At 35.2% G+C, this 27,440-nt stretch overlaps 1 long non-coding RNA gene across 1 annotated transcript in view; it reads right to left on the bottom strand.

Moving 5' to 3' along the window:
* LOC116285722 (uncharacterized) overlaps positions 1 to 27,440 on the bottom strand; it is a 147,484-nt gene that overhangs the window by 39,130 nt on the left and 80,914 nt on the right. The window contains exon 3 of the long non-coding RNA XR_012064637.1: positions 174 to 268. This is a non-coding gene — a long non-coding RNA (uncharacterized lncRNA). The remainder of the gene's footprint in view (positions 1 to 173; positions 269 to 27,440) is intronic.

Below are 27,440 nucleotides of genomic sequence, written 5' to 3'. Positions count from 1 at the left end.
GGCAGAGAGGGGCTAACTGTGTTAACTGAAGTCACTTTCTTCACTCACTGTAGTATAAATTCATCATATCATTTTAATCTAAAGATTAATATTCTTGCATTCTGGGGAAGTTTCTCTATAATTTCTTTGGTTATTTCCTCTTATAATTTCCTCTTTTTCTTTATGAAACTCACAGTAGTTGCATGTTGGGCATCTTAAATTGTTCCTTATTTTTCTTTTGTTCCTCTTCTATTTAAATCTGCTTTTTCCTTGTTATTGCAGTGGAAAGCTGGAAAAGATAAAGCAAGAGGTTTGATTAATAGAAAAGAATTTAACAAATTTTAATATATAGTTGGGCTCTGGAAATAAGAAATATCAATATTCCCAAATATTAAGATTCCAGTTTTTAAGAACTATTTAGAAAAATTTCGATGCATTGGTTGACATTTTAATAGCATAACAAGGATAGAAAAGTAAAGATTCTAAACTCTAATAAAATCCCCTTCCTGTTCAGTTTTCTATTATTTTATTTCTACCTTCTATATTTAAGCTTTATCCTGTATCTCAGTATTTATTTTTATTGTGAAATATATCATACATACAACACAGTGTAAGACATATATATATGTATTTTAAAGAACAATAATAAAGAGAACATATGTATAAGTAAGACCTGAGCCAGAAATAGAACATGCCTCAGAAACCCCCTTTCCCAACATAACTTTTCTTCTGTTTCCCAGAAAGAGTGGTCTTGTTTCTGCCTTGCTTTATCATGGTTACAATAACCTTGTCCAACGTTGGTGTTGTGTGAAATTGTTCATGTCCAACAAGAGAATACTACATCCTAGCTGTTAAGAGCCAGGCCACCTTTCTGCTGTTTTTAACCTCTTCTTTTTCCAGTTTCCTTCTTTTGTCTAAGGCCAAAGTCAGAAGAGAGGACATTAGTCCAAGATATCCACATCTTTACCATTGCCAAAATTTTGCTGTTGAGAAGGTTGCCCAGATAATGTGTCTGTTTTTGGCCTGGAGTTAGTCCCTTCTGCTCCTATGTTGCAGGATAAGTTGCCTAATTATGACTTGACAATGACTGTGCAGTTGCATTTAAGGCTCTAGATAGGAGGCACAGAATAATGGCAACAGAGGCAGATACCAGGAATAAAATGGTTACGTTAGCTCTTGTAAAAAGCCCCAAAGTGAGGGAATTAGATTACCAAAAAGGGCAATGAAAACATGTCTGAAAATCCAGCTGGGATTCTTGTAGAAGTGGATTGCTTTCTTGAGCCCAGTCATGGACTATTCTATTTGAAGTACATTAGTTTAAAAAGTTTAGCAAGAAGGGTTTGCTAGAGTACAATCTCCCTCTCCTTGACTAAGCAAAGAGGCAATCATGTGATTATAAGGACCCTTATGATTATGTTGGGCTGATAATCCAGAAAAATCTCTCACTTCAAAATCCTAAATCATATCTGCAAAGTCCCTTTTACAGCGTAAGATAAAATATTCTTAGGTGCCAGGGATTAAGACTTGGATATCTTTGGGGGCCATTATTCAACCTGCCATAGTCTGCCTTCTGACCTTGAAGCATTCACATCCTTTTTGCATATAGAACACAACCACCTCATCCTAAAGTCCCAAATAATCCAAACATATTACATTTCAAGTCTAAAATCTCATGTAAGTGTCGTTAGCTCCAAAGTCCCAAATCTCATTATCTAAACCATCTGAATTCCTTGAAAAACTTCTCTCCATCTGTGGACCTGGTAAATAAGTTTTATTTACTTCCCAAATAAAAGTGGGGGACAGGCACTGAATAACAGTTATGCATATTCTCATTCAAGAAGAGAAAATGAAGGGAACAACAGAATTACCAGTTCCAAGTAATTTCAGAATCTAACAAGACTGAATCTATTGGTTTCAAGGCTTGGGGATAATCCTCTGTGGCCCATGGCTCTGCCTTCAGAGTCATCCTATTTTCATGAGAGGTTAACACCTGTTTACAGTCAAGCAACCTTATCTTAAAAACTACATGCATAATATACAAACATATATACATTATAATGCAAACAACATGGAGTTGTATGAATAAACATCAAATAGTCTTATTATTTGTGCCACTGCAATCCCAGCTACTTCACACTGGATTTATCAGTCGTTTCTTATTTTTCAAGACATTTTATATGACTTTACATATATGTGCATATATGAATATATATATAAAGAAAGATGGAGACAATTTGTCCTGGTATTTTAAATATTATAAGAAGATGGCATTTGACCAGTTTATTTGCTAATGTCTTCTCTGTGGTCTACAGAAATTTAATTTCCATAGAATATGCCAAGACTAGTCAAGAATTAATTTTTTTAGGAGATTCTAAAGAAAATGTCATGATTTCCATATTTATAAAACATTTCAAAATAGTTCAAAGTATCCTAATTTCCAGCTCAGTCTTTTTTTTTTTTTTGCAATAATCATACTTTGCCCCCTTTTTGCCAGCATCTCACCTGCTCATTCATCTCTACTTCAAGGACAATTTCTAGTATGCAGAGGTAGAATATATCATGGATACATCAACTCCCAACAAGAAGTAAGACTGCAGTATTCATGATACATTCCATCTATTTCTTTAACAGCAGAGGCCCAATAATTTAAAATAGAATTGGCAGCTAACACAGGAGTGTGAAATCAGTGTTGGCACCAACAGAAGAGTTTTCATTTCGGTTTTTAGTCACACTCTCAGTTTCTTCTCTCACTGCCCTGGTGTAAAATATTCCTTTCTTTTTTCCCTTTAACAGGTGTTACTAAGTGTCAATTTTCACGCTATGTTCTTTGTCGAATTTCTGAAAGATGTTTAACCTTAACAGAGATTTTGAAAAAAGGATTCTCTGTGGGAACTAAATGTTATTTTACATCAGTCACATCAGGCTTCTTATGGTTATTTTCCATTTTGTGCAATCTATAGAGGTCGTAAGCATCAAAAAGTGAAAGAGCTATGTATTCTAACAATGTTGTCTGTTCAGTTTGCCATTTCCACTGCATTTACATTCTTCAAAAGTGTTGAATGTAACTTAATTCAAGTTCTCATAAACAGAATGTGTTGTATTGAAAGAAAAGTTTAATCAAGAATCTAAAACATCTTTGCTATTATCCATGCATTTATTCTGTTATGTGAGAAATACTGACCTTGGGGAATAGGGGGAATTTATTGGAAGGATCTATGTATCAAATTTAGTAAGTAGAAGTAAAGCAGACATATTAGTAAATTCAAAAGAAGCCATAAAATTCTGCCAAAAACTTATGGAGAGAAAGAAATAACTCAAGGAGGGAAAACAAGCAGAAGCATGGATAGCTCTTTTAATCTTTAAATTAAGAGGAATGAACAACACTAAAAATTTATCCAAATGGAATCAAGTTCCCTAATGTCTGCACTAATACATGTAAGTGAATTACATAATACTTAGACTGAGACAGAATCAGACATAAGCCAGGAAACTCCGCACCCTGGAAAATAGAAAATTTAAGTGCTGCATAAATGGTTGACCATAACTGAGAGGAGGCGGAGACTCTTCATGGGCCACGTCAGGGTCCACAGCCAGGACTACGGTCTGATGCCTGTGACCTAACACATGAGTGGGCGAGACTTCTCCCAGGACTTTCGGCTATGATGATGGTGACAGAACCAAAACCAAACAGTGCTATAGTCTAGTCCCCAGGGATATAGAGCTGTTTCTGGGTCTATAGCTAGGACCACAGTCAGCAAGTCAGCCACTTGGGTGCAGACTTGTCTTCTCAAAATGACTTTCCTTGTTTTTGGACTTTACCAGGATTCTGCCATCTCCTACTTGGATCTCACGGCTCCCATAAACACACTTTTGTCTGTGGAAGGATGCCAAATTCTTGTTGTTGAAATGAGGCTACAGGGGTTATCTTACACAACCATCTTGCTGAAAAGAAATTTCTCAAATTTAAAATAGTCTTCTTTAATTTATAAAATAAATGTGAATAAATTTAACACAAGATATTCAAAACTTTACATTAAAAAAATTAAAAACCACTAAAAACTTTGGGACATTGTGCTGTACAGCAGAGACTAACATACTGTAATTGACTGTACTTCAGTTAAAAAAAAGAATAAAATTAAGAAAAATGTAAATAAATGGAGATACATGCCAAGTTCCTGGATTAGAAGATGAAATATTTTTAAAATATCAATTATTCCCATATTGATTATAAATTAAAGCAATTCTAAACACAATTTCAGCAGGCATTTTCTCAAATAGAAATTTTCAAGCTAATTCTAAAATATATACAGAAAAAAAATTTTTAAATTCAACTCAGTGCTAAATCACTCTTGAAAAAGAAGGACAAATTTGGATTGATATTGTTCTCCTAAACTTATTAAAGGTATAGTAGTGAAAACAGACTTACACATATATGGTAAATAATTTTTGAGAATGATACTAAGGAAATTCAATAGGAAAAGGTTAGGGTTTTTTTTTAAATAAATATGTTAAAAACTGGATATTCATGTAGAAAAGAAATGAATCATGGCTCTTATCTCACAACACACACACATAGAAATTAATTTGAGATGGACAACATTAAAGTTAAAATTTTCAATTTTTGAAGAAAAAAACATAAACTTTGCCATTTTAGGGGTAGGCAGAGATCTTTCAGAAGGACACAAAGGGCACTGGCCGTTAAAAAATGGATACATTCTTCAAAATTAAATTTTTTCAATCAAAATATACTTTAAGAAATGAAAAAGTAAGCCACAGAACAGAAGAGTGGAAGAAAATGTTTGAGATTATAAATTATATATATAATTGGCTCTTAAACAACACACAAGTGAAAAATCTATTATAACTTTTGATTCCCCAAAACTTAACTACTAATAGCCTAATGTTGACAGCAGTCCGTACCAATAACATAGTCTATTAATATATATTTTGTGTTATATGTATTGTATATTATATTTTCACAATGAAATAAACTAGAGAAAAGTGATGTTATTAAGAAACTCATAAGGAAGAGAAAATACATTTACAATACTGTACTTTATCAACAGCATAAGTTTAAGTTGTCTGTTTACAAGATGAATCATCTTATCAATAAAATATTAATCAGTCAATCTAAGAAAGAAATGGAAAATTTTATCTGAGCCAAATTGAGGATTATAACCTGGGAAGCAGCCTTTCAGAAAGCCTGTTAGAGGTCAAATCACAGTTATGTAAGTTTTTCAGACTGAGGGCTGTGCATTAAATGACATATTATTGACAATTTACACAATCCAGATCTACTACAAAGCAAGTAGTGGGACATGGGTAATTGCGGCCCCTTACAAATTTAACAGGAAGGTTATCTCTTATGGAGTTATGACCCTTGATGAGATTAAGAAGGAATGTTTTCTCCTGAGGAGGTCTGGTTAATGCAGATGCACAAGACACACTAAAGTGGAAGGAGGAAGCCCAAATGGACAAAGAAAAATTTTATATTTAAATTTTTCTTGTCCTGCCATAAAATATGAATTTTATTTCATTAATCTGTTTACAAAATGAATCAATTGTCAGTACCTACATCAAAATTGTCTTATATGATACAAAACACTGTAGGTGTTACTTGTATTACTAAAACTAGATATCAAGAATAAAAAGACAATGTCAAAAGAAATTTATATTTATTCATAATTATAATGATTCATGCATTGATAATGAAGCAGCACTGCCATGATTGCTTTATGGTCGCCTAGTATAATCCATATGACTGCTTTATGCAGCCTAGTCTATACACTAATGAATGAATCATTACAAACATTTTATGGTAACAATATTGAAGCCATTTTCATAATATAGTATTATGGTATTGGAATCATTGGTACTTTTTTAAAAAATATTTACATGTGATGATAGGCTGACAGGGCATACTGAATGATAATGTAATTCTTTGAAAGCAAAGTTATAAAACAGTAAGAAAACTAACACATTATTAATTTTATGTTAAATGTCACTCACCATATGCCAATGTAAGTACAGACTAGTATCTACATATATTTTATGCATTCATGACATATTTACTTTTTCTTTTTTTTTTTGATATTACTAGGCTACATGATTCATCTACAAGATGTTTTTAAACAATTTTTTAATTGAAGTAAGGTTGATTTACAATGTTCCAGGTGTACAGCAACTACAATATTTTTCAAGTTGTTGCCAATCTTTGAAAATTTTTCCAATGTATTTATTGAAAAAAATTCACATATCACATATAAGTGGACTTGTGCAGTTCAAACCTGTGTAGCACAAGGGTCAACTGTATACACACACACATACACACTTACAAATACATACATATTATTAATATTACCAGCTGTATTATCTGTATTCTGCCTATTTCACAAGATTATTTTTCTTGCCTTACCAAATGTGTGACTGAGCCTTTTATAAGAATAATAATGACTAGGTGACTTGAAACAACTGACCAAATATATAAGAGCAATGATTATAATAGTGTAGGGAAGAGGCAACAAAAGGGAACTATTTCCTGGACCATAACAGACTAGGAAAGCAGGCGGTCCAGAGGCTCTGGGCTACTGTTAACAGGGTGTAGTCCAGTAATACCACACTGAGTGACCTATCAATAAAATCTTCATCTGACCTGGGAATGAGCATTCCTAGCTCCATAGGACAAACTGACCATGAAATGTCTCCCAAAGCTTGATAGAAATTAAGATCAAAAGAGAGGGTGCTGTAAAGGAAGGAATGCTGCCCACCTTCCATTTCTGTAAGAATCAAGTCAATAGTAACTGCAATCACTGACCTACAACACACCTTGAAAGGAATTCAGGACAAAGATCAGGATGAGGCACTTTGTGTTCTGGGAAAATTGGCAGAATTGGCTTTCAGATAATTATACATTTTCAGAGAAAAATTTTAGGAACCTAGTCTCTTGCATCTTCTCATATTTAGAAAAACACAAAAACCATTAACTAAGATATCTGTTCCCCAGGAATATCAGTTACCTTCCACCAAGACACAAGCCTGAACCATACGTACTTTTTCACCAAAATCAGATATATACTGGCTTCCCCATTACTTCCTTAGAGTAGTCCCTGGAGCTTTCTGAAGGACTGTCTCCCGGGTCATAATCATCAGGTTGGCTCAAATAACAATTTTCATTTCTTTCTTAGATTGACTATTGATTAATTTCTCATGAACAAGATCAAGACAATGTGCACCAAAGGAAAGTAGTGGCTTGGGATAGAGAAGGAGAGATAATGACTACAAGTATGTAATGGAAATTCTGGAGTACTGAATCACAAAGGCTCTTTCTTTGATCAAGTTGTAGATTACTCAAGAGTAGTCAGTATACAGACATTTATGAAGCTATACACATACAACATACACATTTGTATTTCAATCCAATCTTTAAAAAATACTTTTTTGTGAAGTTACATATTGAATAATGCAAAGAGATACTCAACATCTTAACCTTAAAAAGTAAACAGCTCGTTGATGACTTTAAGGTAATGATTGGTTCAAACATCTGCCACAAAGTTTTGGAGGCAATGTGGTTTTATAAAAGAATTCGGAAGCTGGGCTCAGGAGCCATTAGAGTCCTGGTTCCAATTCTAGTTAAAATTTAACTTTTATCTAATTATTTAACATTTATAGACTTCACCATTTTCACCTAGAAAATGAGAGCGTTAGATGATCTATATGGTTATTTCTACCTCAAAAATTCTTTGAATCTGTTCTGCAAGATAGATGTTAGTTTACAATTGTTTACTTTTAATGCAATTAAAATATAGAATGGTAATATAATATTTAATGATTTTATTTAATTATAAATAAAGTCAGAAAAACAGTTTGTTAAACTCTTTATCCCTTTGGCCTTGGCAATCACTTAACATTTTGATTAAATAGTCAATGAAGTCTATTGAAGAGCAAAGGAAAGCTCAAGTTGCTTAATGCCAAAAGCCCTATTTGGGCACAAGTTTCTCTAAATTTCAATGTGATTTCATTATATGAGGTTGAATATATTTTACAAAAGGCTTCTGTTTAGAGGGACAATTATCCTATCTTCACTTTAATGATTTCTAAATGACACATTAACTGCACTGGTGTTGATTCAGATAATAAAATGGCAATCAGCATTCAATGAATTGGATAATTTTCTTATGAACATAAGGGCCTGGTGTCTATCTGCTTTTATATCCACATTTTTATATCAGCTCCCAGGACACCTTTCTTTCACAAACCATTAAGTTTCCCAGTGTGTGGAAGCTTTTGGATTATTTAGCTTATCCTAATAAAATAGTCCATTCAATATAATCTCCAGAAAAAGTAGACCACATCTGAAAAATTTTTTTATGTATCTCTCTTTTTACAGCAATAAAATGATGTCAATTGGTTCTACAAATGCCCAAATGAACGTTTTTAGGGAAAAATTTTAGGCATCATGACTTTTAATGTTTGTTCTCAAACCTGAGCCAATAGATTTATATAGTAGGATTTTTCTTACTGCCAAAAAACCAAAACAAAACAAAAATTAAAGGTCTCCATATTGAAAACTGTAAATGTTAGGAAAACAATAAACTTCACGGCATAAGAGCTATTAAAATTTATAGCAGCCATCTATCATGAATTTTCACTTTGAACATGAATTATCAATCCATTTAAGCAGAGGATTACTGTTTCCCTTAAGCCACTTTCATAGCTGCTATGGACTTGACTTGGTGGGTTCGAAAGTCCAACTCTTGTGAGACTCATTCTTACCCTTCTCTGTCATTTCCTAAGGCAGATTTTAAGACTCCAGAGTCATATGGGGCTGCATCACCAGAGTCATAAACTCATCTTTCTACCAACATCTTCACTTGAAAAGTTTCATGGTCACAAAATCCAAAATGCCCAAAACTAACTCATCATCCTCTCAAATCTGTTCTGCCTGGTTCACAAGGACTCAGTTACCTTGAGTTATTGTATCCATTAGAAATAAGTGAGCTGGGGTTAACACTTTCGCCTCTCTCTAGCTTCTTGTGTAATTGGTGCATTTGCAAGAAATCCAGTACGCCTGGCTCAGTTACTTCAGTGCTTATCTTCTATTCCATCTAGAGAGGATGCTCTCAGATCTGCTTCCCCACAATGCATCTTTGAGGAAGGCATCTGAATAATAACTCTGCCTGTGACTGTGTGGGTAAACCTGTTTATGTCAGGGGTAAAGAGTAGAAATTCATTGTGCCGACATATGTAATTGATACACTTCAACTCACCTTTATCTATAATACTATTACTATTTTGAACTCCACTCACTCCTATACGTATCTTTCCATTTGGGAAGAGAAGAGGGGATTAAGCAAACAGCGGGCTCGTCAAACCTGTGTGTGTGTGTGTGTGTGTGTGTGTGTGCGCGCGCTTGTGTGTGTGTACAGAATTCAAATACCATGATATTTATACTTTTTATTCTATTAAGATATAACTAAATACCATAAAACTAATCTTTTCAAAGTGTGCAATTCAGTGGGTTTTGGTATATTCACAAAGTTGTACAACCGTCACCAATATAGAATTCTAGAACATTTTCATCGCCCTCTAAAATACATGCCATACCCATTATTAAACATTTCCCCTCTGCCTTCTCTAATTCTTTAGAAGTACTAATCTACTGATTCTATAGATTTGCTTAGTCTGGACATTTTATAGAAATGGAATCATATACTATTGGACGTTTTGGTCTGGCTTTTTTCATTTAGCATAATGTTTTCAAGGTTCCAGGTTCATCCATATTGTAGCATGTATCAGTACTTCATTCCTTTTTTATAGCTGAATAGTATTCCATTGCATGGATATACACATTTCACTTACCCATTCATCAATTGATTGATACTTGGTCTGTTTCCACTTATGGTTTTTATGAATAATGCTGCTGTGAATATTTGTGTACAATTTTTCAGTGGACCTATATCTTCAATTATCTTGGGCATACATCTAGGTGTGGAATTGCTAAGTCATATGGTAATTCTATGTTTAACTTTGAGAAGCTGTCAAACTATTTTTAAAATGACTGTACCATTTTATATTTCCACAAGCAATATTTGAGTGTTCCAATTTTTTCACAACCTTACCAATACTTGTGATCCATCTTTTTTTCCTAGAGCCATCCTAGTGGATGTAAAGTCGTATATATCATCATAGTTTTGATTTGCATTTTCCTAATGATTAATGATGTTGAACACTTTTTTTCACATGATTATTGGCCATTTGTGTATCTTCTTTGGAGAAATAGCTATTCAAACCCTTTGCCCATTTTAAAATGTTTTTATTGTTGACCTGTAATGATTTTTATATATTTTAGATACTACATCCTTATCAGATACAGAATCTGCCATTATTTTTTCCCATTCTGTATATTTCCTCTTCTCTTTCTTGAGAGTGACCTTTGAAGCACAAGGTCTTATTTTTGATTCAGTGCAATTTACCTAATTTTTGTTTGTTTGTTTTTGCTATCTTTGTTACTTTTGTTTAATCAAAAGTCATGAAGATGTACATTTAAATTTTATCCTAAGAATTTTATCTTTTGATCTCTTAAGTCTCTGGTCCATTTTGTGTTAAGAGGAAGGAGTTCTAGACCTACATTTTAATCCTTCTCAACTTGAGAGAGAAAGAAAGGGATATTATTCACTGGTCCTTTGTAAATTCAACTATTATAATACAAATGCTAATGACTCCAATGTTTTTGTTCTAGTTAACTCAGTCTTTCAGCTCCAGTTGTTTCCATGCAACTTCTTACTGACTGAATTCTAGGAATACCTTCAAACATAAAGTGTGTTAAACAACCTTCATAACAACCACTGCACTCCATCGCACCACCTTCCCACACCTGGAGAGCAGACAGAGCCTCTGAACTCTCTCTGCTTCCAATCTTACTTTCTTAAAGCCCATTCTTTCCAAAGATGCCACATCAACAATTTTAAATAGACAACAAGTCACTTTACTCCTGGAAACACTTCAATGGCCTCCCTGGAGAGTGATTTTTGTCCCGGAGGGGAAAAAAAATGGCAATGTTTGGAAATAATTTTGGTTTTCACAATGAGGGGAAGATACTATTGACATCTAGTGTGTAGAGGCTAAGTCTGCTGCTAAACATTCTACAACACACAGAACAGCCCAACAACAAAGGATGGTCTGGCCCCTAATTTCAGTAACACCAAGGCTGAAACCCTAAGTGTATTTCACTTGAAATACAATACAAAATTGTTACTACAGACTAGAGGCTTCTTCATCTCAACTCCCCTTTACCACTTCTCTCAGTATACTCCAGCTAGACATTCTGTTTCTTTAAGATACAAAACTATCTTCTGAATCAAAACCTGTAAGTCTTTCATTTGCTCTGCCTAGAATACTTCCTCATCCATAGATTTTTGCCAGGTTGACTCCTTCTTATAGCCCAGGTTTATGTTCAAGCATTATCTCCTCAGAGATTCAAACTTTTCCAACCACAGGGAAAGCCAGAATTTTAAAAGAAGGGATTATAAGGAAATCATAGGAAGACAAATTGATGATAAAGAAAATGAAGGGATTATAGCCCACATTTACAAATAGCAGATGCTGAATAGCTAAAACATATCATACATGCAATCTCTTTGAAGGCTGAGCAGCCTGGGATTGGCAATGCCATACACAAATGTTCATTCGTAGTTGGGAATTGAAGGGTGGACATGACAGAATGTCAGTAGGCCAGAAGACTGAGATTTACATCAGGATTTAAACCAGATGGGAAGAATGGTAAGGGAGGTGAAGAAGGGACTTCTAGAGTGTGAAAAATATGAAAAGGAAGTCACTAAGATGAGTATTGAAAGTAAAGTAGAAATGTTTTATAAAAGCAAAGAAATACAAGATACAGACAATGAAGTATGTCAGAGGTTCAGATCGTTGAGGCAGTAATTCCCACTGGTAATTAGATACAAATTGCAGCTATTCCAGTGAGGATAAAAATAGAATCAGATGGAAATCCATGGAGATAAAGAGATTTAAAAGAAAACTGTCTGTGGGAGTGATAGAAGAGTCACCACATAAATATTTAATTCCCCAGTGATGATGACAGAAGATTGGCATGAGAAAGCTTCAGATTTTGAGCTGAAGTTAATCAAGAAGGTGTTAAGCAGGACTGAAAGTTCTTGTAAGTGAATTTATACCAAATAATAGTGGCTGCCTGGAACACACACTGTATTGAGAATGAATCTAAGGCTGGGCCAGGCTCAAAAGGAAAGTGACCTATGAGAATGGAAGAAAAAGTAAGCGGTGGCCCCTTGGGATTACTTCCCGCTGGTATGATAAGGAATACCAGCAGTTGAAAGATTAAAAGAAGTATAATAAAAGGGTATGAAAATCCTAGACTACTAGTAGGGGAGAGATAGTAATCAGGAAAAGTTACATAGGAGAAAGTGTAGTGGAAAGCAAAGAGAATGTTGAGTATCATTTCCAAAACCTACGCAATAGGGATGATAGGAGGAGAGGGAAGCTATGTAAGAGGACCTGATGGAGAACTGAGCAAACTGGGGATGAGGGATGGAAGACTTGGATTCAGTTACATAGGGGAGGTGAACTTTTTCCATGGAAATCAGTCAAATAAGCCTTTAGAGAACTTATAACTCAAAGATTTTGATGAGAATGATTTTTGGTGTTAAAAGCTAGGCATCTTCCCGGTCTCCCTGTAAAGTGGCTGTGTTGGAGAGACTATGGAAGATTATTTTCCTCTCCACATTCTCCTAAAAGAACAAAACAGGGTAGTTTTTTTGATTGTTTGTTTGCTTAATTGCAGTGAAACATCTGCCCCAGATAGCCTTACCCTGTGAATGAAAGTTGGAGTTGCCATAAAAGTTATCATTAAGCCCCATTATTTTCTTAAGCTGTTTTTTAAGTTGCTTTGTGTTGATTTCCATTACATAAATACCATCAAAGGAAAGATGAAGGATTTTATTATCAGTTAAAATGTCAGCTGAACTGAAAATCAGTGGGTGGAAGAGCTAAAGAACCACTTATAATTTCAAAACTGAGGAGACAAAGCCAATTGAGTAAGTAAGTGTTGCTTTTAAACATTGCATTTATTTTGTTACCTAGGCTAAGGAAAATGATATTAAGGATGGTCCTTCCAGGATTGAAATTACAGTTGTTCATAATTTTGACATGTCTTTCTAAAGCACATGACCCACTTTAAAGGGAATCTGCCTGGATGCACTCACAGTATCTCACATCAATAATAAAAGTTCATAAAGGACCTTTGCATTTTTATTCACAGATATGTGGCAAGTTTCATATCATATGTAAGATTAATATTCTACCAGTACCTAGAGGATCCTAACAAGGTCTTTGGTGAAATTCACTTGTGATACGAATAGTATTATTTTTCTAGACATAAAGATCTCAGACAATGAGGTCATTCTTGATAGTACAGGCTTTCCTTTGGTAATATTAGTTGTTTGCAAAGCTTTTCCTAAAGCTGAGTCAGATTCACATATTTTTCTATCATACAGACAGTTACTTCTGAGCCCTTGTGAGTGCTGTCAGTAAGCACTTTCTCCCATCCCCATACCTCACGGATTCTTAAGGAAGACTCATGCTTATTCCATCATAGAAGAAATATATTTGGCCATAATAGGAGTTACATTTTCAATTCCCACAAGGTAAAAGAGGCAGGTATATCATTAACAGCCTTTCTTCTGCATACTACCAAAATACATAGCATTATTAAGATGAATGGTTATAATTTTCCAAGAAATAAAGTATTAAAGTAACATGTAGAGCTAAAAACACTATACAAAAATCAATGTTCTTATCATAGGATAGAATGAAATATGATTTATGTAAATAAATTTTTACATGACATTACTTATCATTTTATTATTTAGCATCTCTTCAGAATAGATAGTGTGCTAAGAGCTACATGTCTCAATGGACTATTTTACACACATAACATATACATATATATTTTCTCTTGGAATTTATATGTAAAATAATCTAAAGGCGGCCATTTTAAAAATCCAAAGTATATTTTATTTAACCCATACACATAATAAAAGTGAAACTTGTAATATTGAAGATTCATTTGAAATTTTGTAAGACTTCATCAAAATGAAAAAAAACTAAAGACTAGCATAAAAGATCAAAATCTCAAGTTACACGTGTTAAACTTCAGTTAACAGTCAAACATTAGGGAAGAACTGTGGATTTGTTCAGAGTACTCAGTCTAAGAATGTAACAGGCACTTACTTACATGCAAATATATAAATTTCTATCTTAGCTTTGTAGCTACAGATAAGTATCAGATAGTGGGAAAGACTATTACTAGATTTTTACTTGTTTCTTAAAGATCCATTTTCAAAGTTAATTAAGCACTGTTTTCTGCCTTATGACCCTCCTTAGCGTAGCCTAATAATGATGTGATTACAACTGGCAACAACATTTCAGTGGCTTACGATAACACACGTGCATCTGTCACTCACACTAGGTGGCCATGCAGGTCAGCTGTGACTCTGCTCCCAGCAACTGCCATTCAGGCTGAAGGAACACCCTGATCTAGGACAAAGCAGATCTCATGCAAGAAAGGAAAGAGGGGTGGTAAGGAAACTGCTGGCAAAACACAAGACATCAGTCTGGCGGTGGGAATAATCCTCTCATGGGAAGGAAGACTCCAGGGGGAGGAAAGTAAATCAATGAGGAGTAAATCAAGCCACCCCAATATAGAAACATAATTTTTACTTGATACCCTAATTTCAGTGAGAAGGCAGCGATTTTAAACAGAGAGGTTAAAATGGGCAAATTTTAACTGCTTCATTATTCTTAACCTTCTCTGGCCCATTTCTGAGGCTTTTAAAGTTGTCTTATTTACTGCCTCTGCTTTCAATTAAATCCCTCATCTCTGTGTTTATGCTTTTTCCTGATAAACTGGCTGTTTTCTACTTATGTCTTCAAGGTAGAGATTTGATTTCACTCTTCTGAACCTGACAAATCTAACCAAAGTTTCTTGGGAAGAAAGAGTAGAGGTGATCTTTTTTGGCAAATAGGGTATTTTCTTATACTGTGAACTTTGCATTTTTTTAAAGATGCATCTATGGAACTCTTATGAAGTAATTTTTCTGAAACAAGTATCTCATAGAATTATGAATATCTTTCTTTCAATGTCATTTTTCATAAGTTTACACAGAGAAGCTGTGATGATGACCTATTTTGTTGATCCCAATGAATAAAAGTGCACAAGCAAACTTACAACTACGCAAAATCGGTTGGAAGCATTCTTTTATTTAAAAAGTGATGATTGACTAATGTACCTGAAAAAATGTGTCAAGTGTACAAAGCCGGCAGATATTTTACAATAGGGCAAATTAAGGAATATCAAAAACTAAAATAAAGTAAGATTAAATGGCTTTTAGTTATACATAACTTAATTGTTGTATTTAGACTCTAATGTTTTAATGAAAATACATAAAATAGCTTATACGCTGGATAGTGACTTTGCCCTTTACCTACATAGTATGTCTTTTCATTGCCCCAACAGAGTGTGTATTAGCAACCTCTGGTGATGGGAAAGGACTGTTGTAGAGCAAGAACCACCCAAACTCTTCATGTACCTACTCTGTTCTGAGAAATCAGAAAGCCCCAGTTTTTTTCTGTCCTTTAGTGTATCGTGTTCACAGCATAAAGCAACTACTACCCATCAAAATTATCTGAAGCTAATTAGAAAGCAGGAGTGAGTTTCAGATCCAACGTGGGGAACTGGGGTGGAATGGATATGACACTGATGAATCCTTTATTATAGGTGTCAATGTAATTTTCCCTCAAATTATCCATAAATATTAGGCACACCTCTTAATGGGGAAATAACCTTATTTTATTTCTCAGTTCTCTTAGATTGAACATTTTTTCCTGGTTTGCATAACTAAAATGCTTTGATTTGCCCATTGGTCCCCATACACGGAGGGCAAGGAGAGACCCAAGAAAGAGGCAAACCACTCTTCATCAGCAGGTGGCAGGTATAATAAGCAAGGGAACTTATCCATGAGACTTGTCCTGAGGCTGCAAGTTGAGTAGACATTTCCATCCCCTATCAGAATATTAAAGTTTATACAGAGGCTTTAATGGGGTCCTGTCATGTACCCCACCCAAATGGTCTCCACAACACACAGCTCACATCCTTGGCTGTGTCCTTGAAAGCAGCTGCCTCTGTGGGAGCCATGGGCAGAGTGTACAGGATGGGAGTGGGTGAGGAGCCGCCTATTACCCAGCTCCAGCTCGTGGATCAACCCACCATCACTCTGGATGACCTCCTCCAACATCATGTCACTGAGTTCAAAGAGCATCTGTCTCCATCACAATCCTGGGTTATAGTGTAAAGTCTCCCATTAGCTTGAGACTACAGCCATGTTCATTCTTTTTCCTTCAATTTTGATCTCCATTCAGTAATTTTACTTAAAGTATATCTGGGATCCTACTGTGCACAGGCACACTTCTGTACATTGGGGGTATGAAATAAAAGCGGGCAACATCCCTGATATCCATCCTCTGTTTGGGAGTAGTGATAGAGTGTGGAGATTGGGTCAGGAAAGGTTGGAAGAGTAGTTCTGCTCTCATTGGATTTGCGTTTCTGAAAAACCAATCTGACTAGGATGAGACGAAGGGGAATGGGCACGAGGAAATATTTTACCAAAGAACAAAAGACTTGAATGGTTTGGACAGATTTACTTCTATCATAGAATTATTTTTCTCTCTCCTATTGTTTTAAGTCCAACAGCATTATCCTAGGATTGTTCAGTGCAGTTTCCACCAAAGCTAATTTACTCATTAGTCTTATAAAATGATACCTTCCTGTGCTTTGCCTCATTGCTTCAAACCCATTCTCAACACCCTGTCTTATCTCCCCGGTTCCTCTTTCCCCACAGATCAGTTCATATCCCTTATTCTTCCATTTACCCTTCCCAGGGCACTGCTATCCATATTTATCTCTCCCCATTCACTGCAATACGACCACGTATTTTTATAGAACTCCTCCAGGTGTCTTATCTACCAACAGATTTTCCATCTGCCCCATGGTAACAGAGTAGGTATTACACCTTGCTTTGTTTCTGTATGATAATGCCGATAGAAGCTCAACAACAATTTAGTTATGTGCAAAGTGAACTCAGAGGAAAAACACCCACTCAGCAAAGTCGCCCCTAGAACATCTTCCCTGAAACCCTAAGACATAAGGGAGACCTGGCTTCATAGAGAATCTTCCTACCACTGGGTGGAGATGGTCTGCCTAACTTGATCAAAAAATGTGCAAATGAACAAAATTAATCAATACATCAAACATATATTAATTGATGAACAACACACGTATAAAGTCAACAAACAGAATGGGAAATGGGAATCACTTTTAAACAAATCTCAGTCATAAACTCCTCCTGTGTTGCCAATACCAAGATGACCAAGGTAAATTACTTATGTACATTTTAGCCACATGCATGTGCTGTTTCACCTCCAGTTGTTTAGGAAGGATAACAATGGTAAACTTTAACTATTACTGCTACTACTGATGATGATAGCAAATGCTAATAGGGTACTTACTCTTTTCCAGGCCCTCTTCTAAGTGCTTTACATATATGATCACCTTTAATCCTCTCAGCAGCCTTATTACTTCCATTTGACGGAGAGGAAACTAAGGGATGACAAGTTGAATAACTTGCCCAAGACCACATATCCAGCTATAAGGCTGGTATGGAAACCTACACAGCCAGGTTCGAGACCCCACTGTTTGAGCCACCAAGCCACATTGCCTCTCTTATTACTCTCCCACTTGTACGAAGAATGAGTGTCTGCTGTGCTCATTATCATTGCAGAAGTCAACAGGGGCTATTCTGAAAACCACATATCTGGTCCCTCAACCGTGAGAAACAGTCTTTTCACTTGATTACATGCTTGTTGAGAGGTTGGAAACAAGGACTAAATAAGGATGGTGATAAATTCACCAGGCATTCATGTAAATTTGACCATCCACAGAAAAGAGGAAGAGCAAGTGTTATCCAAGCAAATGTTATTCGCCTCACTTGAATATATTTTCATACAATGGAATGGAAATAAACCATAAATAGCACGCTTAGTGGACACTAGCTATAGTTTGATACTTTTAACAGTGCAGATTAAATGACCATATTTGGGAGAAAAAGCTGCCAGTATGGTTCTGAGACATTTGCAGACTGCTTATAAGATGTTCTGGGAAAGTAATAAGTAAAAAAGTACTTAAATCAATAGAAGTCAACATTAAGGCATGATTGTGGGCCTCAGAATTACAAAAGAACTGAACATAATTGAATTCTGGCTATGGTTTTTTTCCAGTGAAAATGGCTATGTTTACTAAGAGAAGTATTCAGTTATTGAAGATAAAACTACAGTTATCAATATACCACAGAGTTCATTACAACAAGCAGTGTAAGAATGTTATTGAACCCACAAATCAATAGAAGAGGTGATTCCATTATGTCTCAGATGCCAAGAGAACAACAGTCAGTTTTCGCTTTTATTCTTTAGAAAGTGGGAGGATTTTCTGTCATTAACACAAGGAAGAAAATTCTCCCATCTTTGCTTTTATTATCTTGACATTTAATGTCTTGCTACATTTACTTTCATTCTTTCTTGCATTTCAAAATTCTTGAAATAAATCTTTTTCAATGTGATCTGTTGTGCCAAATCATTTATTCCTGGTTTCCTTTGTTTTTTTCCTCTTGGGATACTCATCTGCTTCTTCTGAATTTCCCCCGCTCCTTCTTATCTCTCTCCCCCATTCCTCTCCTTCTTCCTGTCTCTTTCTCTCCCTCCTCTCTCTCTTGATTCTGTTCTTTCTCTTCTTCTCTCTCTCTCCTCAACACATTGGATCACAGAGGACATCTATCTCTTGATTATCCTTCTCCAAGTTTTCCTCTTTATTTAACAGCTAATAGAGTAAAGGGAGTGCTCTCTCCACTCACATACCATCCCCAAAATGATCAGTTTCCATCCCAGAACCATCCACCTTTACTAGCTCTTTGTGTATCCATCTAAAGTTTAAAAGTCTTACTCTTTTGAACTTTAAAAAACATATGTTCCTATATTTTTCTCAAAATATAAATAAACTGTAATATTCTGGACCTTGCTCTTTTCACTTTTACAAGTACCAACTTCTCTCACTGCCCAGGTCTTTGGGGAAAAGTGTTGCATCGTTCATTTGCTTGCATCAGGCCTTCCCAGGCATTTCAGGGTAGGCTTCTGGTTTCTCCTGATAAGTCATTTGATACTTGTCCTACTTTCTACCTTTAAGGTTTGTTGCTGTCATATTCTCTCCCACACCCTCATAGATGTAGATTGATGTAAACTAAGTCTCATTTTCTGCCACTTTAGTTTAGCCTCAGAAGGAAAAGTACGTAAATCAGTAAATCAGTGTATTTTACTCACCATGTTCCTTTCCCTGACCATTGAACTCCCTCAAAACAGGGTCTAAGCATTCATCTGGCTTCTCCTTTCTGGAGGTCCTAAATCCATTTTGATCTTTTCTGAGCAGCTTTCCAATTCTTCAAACTTCCTTCCATTGCATTATTTAAAGCAGTGTTTTCTCAAACTTTTTAAGCCACTGACTTGATGAACATAAGAGCATCTTGGATTTTTTATATAATAAGTTCAAGAGCAGGGAGCACAGCCCTCATTAAGAAGCACTACATCATGTTTAAGCCACAAAAATGTGATATTCTTTGTTTTCCAAATTTTGTATTACCAAAAGCAATAAAACTTTTTTCAAGAGAAAATAATATTATTAAATAGAGTGTGGATGACAAACTCTAATCACCACAGGAAAGTGAGACATGTTTTGAATAAGTAATTTATCAATCCCCAGTTGTGCAGGCACAGGGCAGAGCAGCAAACCATGTGACCTGATTTGGTTTCTAGCCAACTGTGTCAATAACTAATTGTAATGAGGCACACTTCACCCTTCTAGAATTCAGCTTCCATGTCAGTAATTTGAGAGGATTTGATTCACAGTCTGGGAGCTTTAATACACTATACTTGGCCCACTATTCAAATGGTTTCTCTCAGGACTCATTGTGGCATTGCAACATCATCCCCCCACTCCTTAATTTAGCCCATCAAACTGAACATGCATTTTCTGTAAAATTTTAAAGGAAATAATTTTATAAGAATTCCATGAAAAAGTTGACAAGCTATTTGAGATAAAAAATGTATCTTAAGCATAGAAATATTAACAGAAGTTTGGGGAACAAAACAGGAAAACAACAATAGATAAAGGAATTAGTTGATATGTAGATCGAACAGAAAAAATGTTTAATAGGAAAATTCAATGATTTTTTGTGTATGTTAAGAAATATTTTTGATCCTTAGCCATTTTGACTGGAGAAAAACAGAACTTTTCTCTTCAATCTCAAGGTGTTGAACCATCCTTCTGGTCTCCTCTGTTTATTCATATACTCAAAACAACTGATGAGCACTAACCTGACCTTAACAACTTATTCATATTTAATGTTTTAATTTACTTCTCTGTCTTCTTGAATTTCTTTCCATTTGTCCTTGTCTTTTAGGACAAATGACTTCCAGGAAGTGACTTTACATAATGTTCCAGAGGCTGCTATACCTCAGCTATATACTCCAAGACTCCCACTTCTTACTTGTGTGCAAACTCTTTTAAAGACCCATCACATTGCAAAACTGTGTCTGGATTGTTACTTTCTGTGGTCCTCAGAGGCCTTATATTAAACAAATAAGTGAAGAAGTTGGTTGTGGTGGTGGATAGATGTTTTCCCCAAAGATATAGTAGCACAATTCTAAGAAGCCTTTCTTTCAACTTACTACTACACAAATAATTTTTAATTAATATGTAGAGAATAAGGCTTATTAAGTCCTCATTCAACTAAACATAGCAATATGTGAGTATGGCATTCTGTAACAGCTAGATCCAATGCAACTGACCCAATAATCAAAGGTGTTCCTTGGGAAAGGTCAGGCCCCGCAGGCATCCCTCCTATTGGGTAAAGCAGGAACAACCAAGGGATACCCGACTGACAAGTCTGCAAATCAGCAAACTTTTTGAGACTACTTCACTATATAGTACAGGAGAGTGATCATCTTACTGTCATTAGGGTCTTGAGTTCTTGTTCTGTAAAGCACTGAAATGTGTTTTTATCATTTGGCATTTATTTATTATTTGTCTGAACCACATACCTACTGTCCTGTTAGATTGTAATCCTAGGAGAACAGGGATATTATCTGCCTTATTGTTATATTCCCAGCACCTAGAACACAGAAGATAGATGTTCAACAAATGCTTATCAAATTAGTAGAATGGGATAAAATGATCAAGGAGGAGTAAGATAGTAAAATATTTATATTTGTCTTAGACTAGTAAAATTGTAAATGTGTTGCCTTAAAAACACAGGAACTATGTTTTATTCATCTATAAAAGCTCAACATATATGGTGGCTTCTAATTATAATATCCTTAATCACTGCTGGTTTTAATTACTTAATGAGTTAATTAAATATATAGCTGTCTTTTTTGAGGGCTATTATTTCTCCAGTTTACAACTGTCTCAACATTTATTTTAATATAAAAATAATTAGGCATGGTAGTGTGTGATAAAAAATGTTTGAAGAAGTTCTGAACATACTTTAGCAGTTCGAATGGAGAGAAGTTTACACAAATGAAAAAGTCTAGGGGTTAACTGATAAGATACCATGATGGATTTGACCTTGGGAAACAAAATGATGAAAGTATTAAGGATAACCAGAACAACTTTTCATTATTTGGCAGCATAAGTGGCAAATAACTAAAAATTATTGGTCACACTGAGAAAACTAGGTTAGTTGGATAAAACAGTTGCTTTTCAAATTCTGAAATTCTCATAGACCACACCTGGGACTAAGTATCACTATAAAAGTGTGTGTGGCTTCTGTGACTACTCCTATTTCTTTTTAGAAATCAGCATTTCAATACTTCAGGTGAGAAACTGGATACATTCCAGAAACACTATTCTTACTTAGATGGACATAATCTTCTAAGGGTATATAATACTTTTAAATTTATCACCTTGGTTTACAGGGTCTATAACAATTTTTTTCTAAAAAATTATAAGTATCTAACTAGCTTTCTACACCTATTATAATTGTGTCTTTTTCAATACAGAAGTATCTTTGATTAACTATGCAACTCATTAACTGACAACTCATCACTATGCATATTTTGGTCTATTTTTCTTTTAAAAACACTTGAAAGCAAGCAAGCCTATCAATTTAGAATTTTACATGTTACAAAAGAGTAATATATATATACATTTTTTTCCATCCTTACTGAATCCAAAAATGTTATACCAACTTTCAAAGTAAGACATTTTGTATATTTAAGTTCCATAGGAACCACTTTTGACTTGTGATATACTGTCAGTAGTGTAAAATAAAAAAGTTGACTTGACATCTTTTCATTCATGTTCCAAGTATCCCCGTGTCTTATGTCAAGTTTTCCTCAAAATGTGGCTATGCCTAAAATCATGCTCTTTCAGCCTCTCTTAGAATATAAAAAGCTGCTTTATGAGTTGCAAATCATTAAAACATACATATTTCTCCAAGAGTACTCAGTAAGTCAGAGAAAGTTTAAGCAAGGTAAACTCTTTGAAGAAGTGTTAGAAATGGAAGTGAGTGGCAGCTTGAATAATAAAAAATTTTTATCTGGCTGGTATAGTTGCTGTCAAAAAACAAAGCTAAAAAAAAACATATAAATGTAAATCTGCACTTTTATTATTTGTTTCCTAATTAGCAAAATCCTTTTATTGACAAAAAAGTTTCCTTTACATTCTATAAAAACATAAAATAAGTCAGCAAATGTGATAAGTGATGTTGTCACTAGTTTGACAAAGCCTGGGATTCTTGCCCTTGTAATATATATTTTGGTGACAACTGAGCCAAAAAGTAGTGACAAACTAGGCCTTTTTTGTTTAGTCTTCTTACAATGTCTTTTTATAATACAAATATACATAGATTACACAGACACCAGCATTTTCCAAAATACCTTGACAACTCTACTTTCTGACTTTATTTTGGCATGAAAGTACGATCAGTTATGATTTAAAAATTTTTAATGTAACAATTTTAATGACAATGCCAAAAGCAAGGAAGAAACAGAAGCAATTCTTAAGTATCGAGCAGAGGGAACAGGAGTAGATTCCAAACTGGCCTAACTCCATAATGGAGTGTTTCCTGCTTTGTACTAAAACTAAAGCTTTAATAAGTGTTTAACTTATTAAATTAATCTGTTTTATGAAGTTAATTTTTATCATCTTCTTAGATAATACACTCCTGACATTTCTGAAGTTCAAATTTTCTGAATAGTAGATGATAATGATATCTTTTTAGAAATTTTTTCTTTAAAAAAAAGTTAATCTCAAATATTTTATTAAATTTTACTAATTTGTGGTGGCTGGCGTTCTGAAAGCCACTTCCAGAAGAAAACACTTGTCAAAGTATCTTAGTTCACAGTGATCTCTCTGTTTCCCTTTGTCTCCCTTCTCACTCTCATTATGTAAAATATGGCCACAACTTCTGACCAAAATTGATTAGATGGGATCTGGCACCTGTCTCAGGTTGGCTTCCCAGGAAGTGGACTCTGTGATAGAGATTAGCATGCTGGGAAGAAAAGAAGAAATGGATGGAGAGATGGCGGCGTTGAACCATGATGCGGTCCCAACAGAGGACTTAGCTTGGAGGTTGGCTGGGCCTCGGAGTTGTTTTGAGGTAGAGATAAGAGGTCCAGGCCTAACATCCCCTCATTGATCAGTCATTGAATGTAGACTGCCCTGAAAGGAGGCACAACTCTGGGTAGGGCAGTGTTGGTTCAGCCCAGACCATCCCAAAAAGGAGCTGAAGCTAGAGATCATCTTTTGCAACCCTCTCAACAGCTGGAAAGAAGAAGCCCTGCATTTCTGAGGACATCTGGGTGGCACATAACAACTCTACCAGAGCACCTAAAAAACCTGAGCAAATCTAAGGCTCTTTCCTAGGAATTCAGTATTAAGACTAGTTCTGTCAATCTAGGTAGCTGCATTAAATCTTAACTAAGATAATTAATCTCCCTATTATTTATTATATTCAGCTGATATGGATTCAGAAGGTTCTGGCCAAAGGTGTGAAAACAGCTATGTAGAGTACATTCAAAAGTTGAATGAATTTAAATACTAAGCTTATTTTATTGTTTTAAACAAGAAGTTAATATATTGCTTAATACATGATATATACTCATATACATACTTGTGGAATGAGTATGTAAATAATTAAAAGAATTAAGTCTCTATTGAACTTGAGGCCTGTTTAGGATTGCTTTGGGTGAGCCAAATCAAATATTAATTTATACTACAGCCAATATATAAAATCTGGGTAGGATATAATAACTAGGTTTATTTTTATTGTTAGTAACTACAAATGGCCAAAACGCTTGAGTAACTACTAATGTATGATAATGCCTATTAAATCAAATGACTTTTTCTTTGCCCTTCAAAATTATTAAAGCAAAAATTCCAAGGCCTAACAAAATAGGCTTCCAAAGTAGCTTCTACTTATTCTATTTGCAAGGAAACTTTCCTTTTGATATATAAGTTTTATGTGTCTTCAAATTGATAGATTTCTTCATAAGATATATCCGCTATTATATGCCTAGCTTTTATCCAGGACTTTATGGATAATTCTCTGCAGACTTTTTATACTCTTAATGAGTCCACAAGCAAGCTCCATAAAAGAAAATGAAAATGTGCACATTAGATTTGGTGTCTCTATAAAAGGCATCATTGTAGGGTGAGGAAATCAGACATTCAGGTTTTAAATAACTAGAAATAGTTGCACATTAAGTTGTTAACAGCAAGAAGTTTTGCATTTCTAAAGGCGTATTAGGAAAAGAATGTCATGTTTTATTACAGTAAACTGTCAGTTGGTTCTTTCAAAAGCAGCTTATATAAATTACCCATTCTAAATATTGTGAAAATCATAGTCTGAATAATCTTATAAATCATATATACCATAAAACTGCTTCTTATATTGGCAGAGGAAATGTTTAAAAAAAAAAAAAGATCCTGGTGTCTAATGTTTAACAAGAGATTTGTTTCAAAGAATACAAATCAAAATGTTTATTTCTGCTGTTTACATAAAAACACACATCATGTTTCAGGGAAAATATGATTATACCATATTCCTAGTAACAATAATTTTATTTAATGGTGCTACATATTTTTCAGTCTCTTTGTGTCATTTTATAAGAAAAAACTATTAATATGAAGTTTTCTAGATTGCACTTCTAATATCTCTTTAAATAGTTGAGAAAAATAATTATTCTAATGTGGTGAAAAAAATTTTAGTATTTCAAAGTTGCATGATTTTTGGAATGGTACTGCGAGGAGCTCCTCAGGCATCCAGCAAGTGAAAAAGCACTCATTCAAAAAATCTACTAAATCTTGTTAAGAATGAGAACAGTGAGAGTATGTGGCACTTAAGCCATGAGACGCTTCATTCTCACACCGTCCCCAGAATGAGCTTGGCTATAAACCTAGGGTAGGTGTGGTCAAGAAATGGGGCTTCTTTCTGCTCACCTTCCACTCAACAGTTAGAAAATAAAACCAGTTTTTCCCATATCCTTCCAGCAATGTGTTGTTGAGTCCAAAATCCCAGCAAGTGTAGCTTAAAGGTCAAGAGCTCCTTTGTACCCCACTCCCACCCCATCCCTATTCAGAAGGCAAAGGTTCTACCTCAGTCAGGTCAAAAGGACAAGGGCTTCCTTCTATGTTTCAGTCCCTACTCAGAAAACAGAGGTTCTAAACCAGTCATCTCATACCAAGAATATTAGATACCTAGTTACCCTTCCCCATATCATTTGTATAGAGAGGGTTCATAACTGGTACAGATAAGTTGAAAAGATGACAGGATAGCACTCCTATCCAGTTCCCCTCTTAGAAAGCCAGAGTGACAATCCCAGAGACGTACGTGGGCCATTGTTGCCACCCCAGCTCTGAAGCAAAACGTCAGAGATTTTGCCTAGAGGAAACGTAGGACATATCGACAGAGAGCTCTGAAGCTCTCCCCAAGGAAATTGACTTTATGTAAAACAGAACATGGGAAAATTTGAGTCTGGGGTGCTTTTAAAAATAACGGTGATTTTGATGGTAAGCATTCAAGTGGAGGGAGGCTGGTAGCTCTATTTGATCTACAAGCTAAATCACAGGCCAGCTAGTTTACCAGAGAAAATCAGGGACAGGGGTAGCCACTAAGAGTAATCCTGGATTTAGAACAAACCTCAAAGCCTGGATGGTCTCATAGACTACCCATGCAAAGTAGTCTGAGATTAACAGATCAGACCTTGTAGCAACTTCTCCCTAGGTCATTGTCAAAAACAGCAGAGCAATCAGTAGGCAATTGGTAAAAACTAATAGCTGTATTTAATACCAATAGATTCAGACAGCTTAACAGAGAGATAAGAGACTCAGTCAGTTACAGCACTGGCTGCTACAACCACTGTCATGTGTCTCAGTGAATGTCCAAGGCTCTAAAGTTTACTTATGCATCCTTGTAAATTCAGTGAGGACTCTCCCCTGACTAGTCAGAACTATGTAAGGTAAGAGCTCAGAGAACTGGACAGATACTAGAGGTTCTAATCAGATTTCTCGATCTCTTTATCTACATAGCAACCTCCTCTCCACTTCAGCTTCTGTGATCTTTTATCTCAATCTCCCCAGTTCAGTAAGACTATCTTGCTTTGCATGAGTTTACAGCTCTTACAGTGCAGTACGAAACTTCCTCCAGGCAGAAATTTGCAATGATCATGAGATTTCCTTTCATTGTTTCCCTAATCTCAGGGACCACAGTCTCTTCTGTTTATTTTTCACTATGTAAAAGTGTCTGCTTTGTACATTTTTCCATTTTTCTAATTGTTTACAGTAGGAGGGGCTAGTCTGATCCCATTTACACATGTCTGAAAGTAGGTTTTCTGAAATAAAATTTTTAAAGATGGGTATGATTGATTCCAAAGGATAGGGCATTGTCCTTTAAAATGCATTATATACTTGAAATTAAAGCCATTAAATGGCTCCGTGTTCCCAAACAGGTAGAATACGTTTGTCTGGGAACTAAGAAGTAGAAGTAGAATGGACCTTTCAATTTCTCTGCTAGTGATCCTCTTGGGAAATTTGTCTTCCCTGTCCCTGAAACATGCGGCTCTGCAGGAACAGATGCCTGGCTTCAGAGGTGTGCTGTGACTCTTCTAGAATAAAACAGAAAGAGTTCCACTAAACCTCTGTTTTTATGACTCAGGTTAGACTTTTGTTCACTTAGCCTGGAACTTTTCTGCTTATACAGATCAAGTAAGACTTAAGTAGACTCCCTATCGATTTTCACTTCTAGTAAAACCATTATCAGCCAGCCGAT

This window comes from Vicugna pacos, chromosome 26, assembly GCF_048564905.1.
Source record: "Vicugna pacos chromosome 26, VicPac4, whole genome shotgun sequence".
Lineage (NCBI taxonomy): Eukaryota > Metazoa > Chordata > Mammalia > Artiodactyla > Camelidae > Vicugna > Vicugna pacos.
This window is presented reverse-complemented; position numbering and strand designations above follow the sequence as displayed.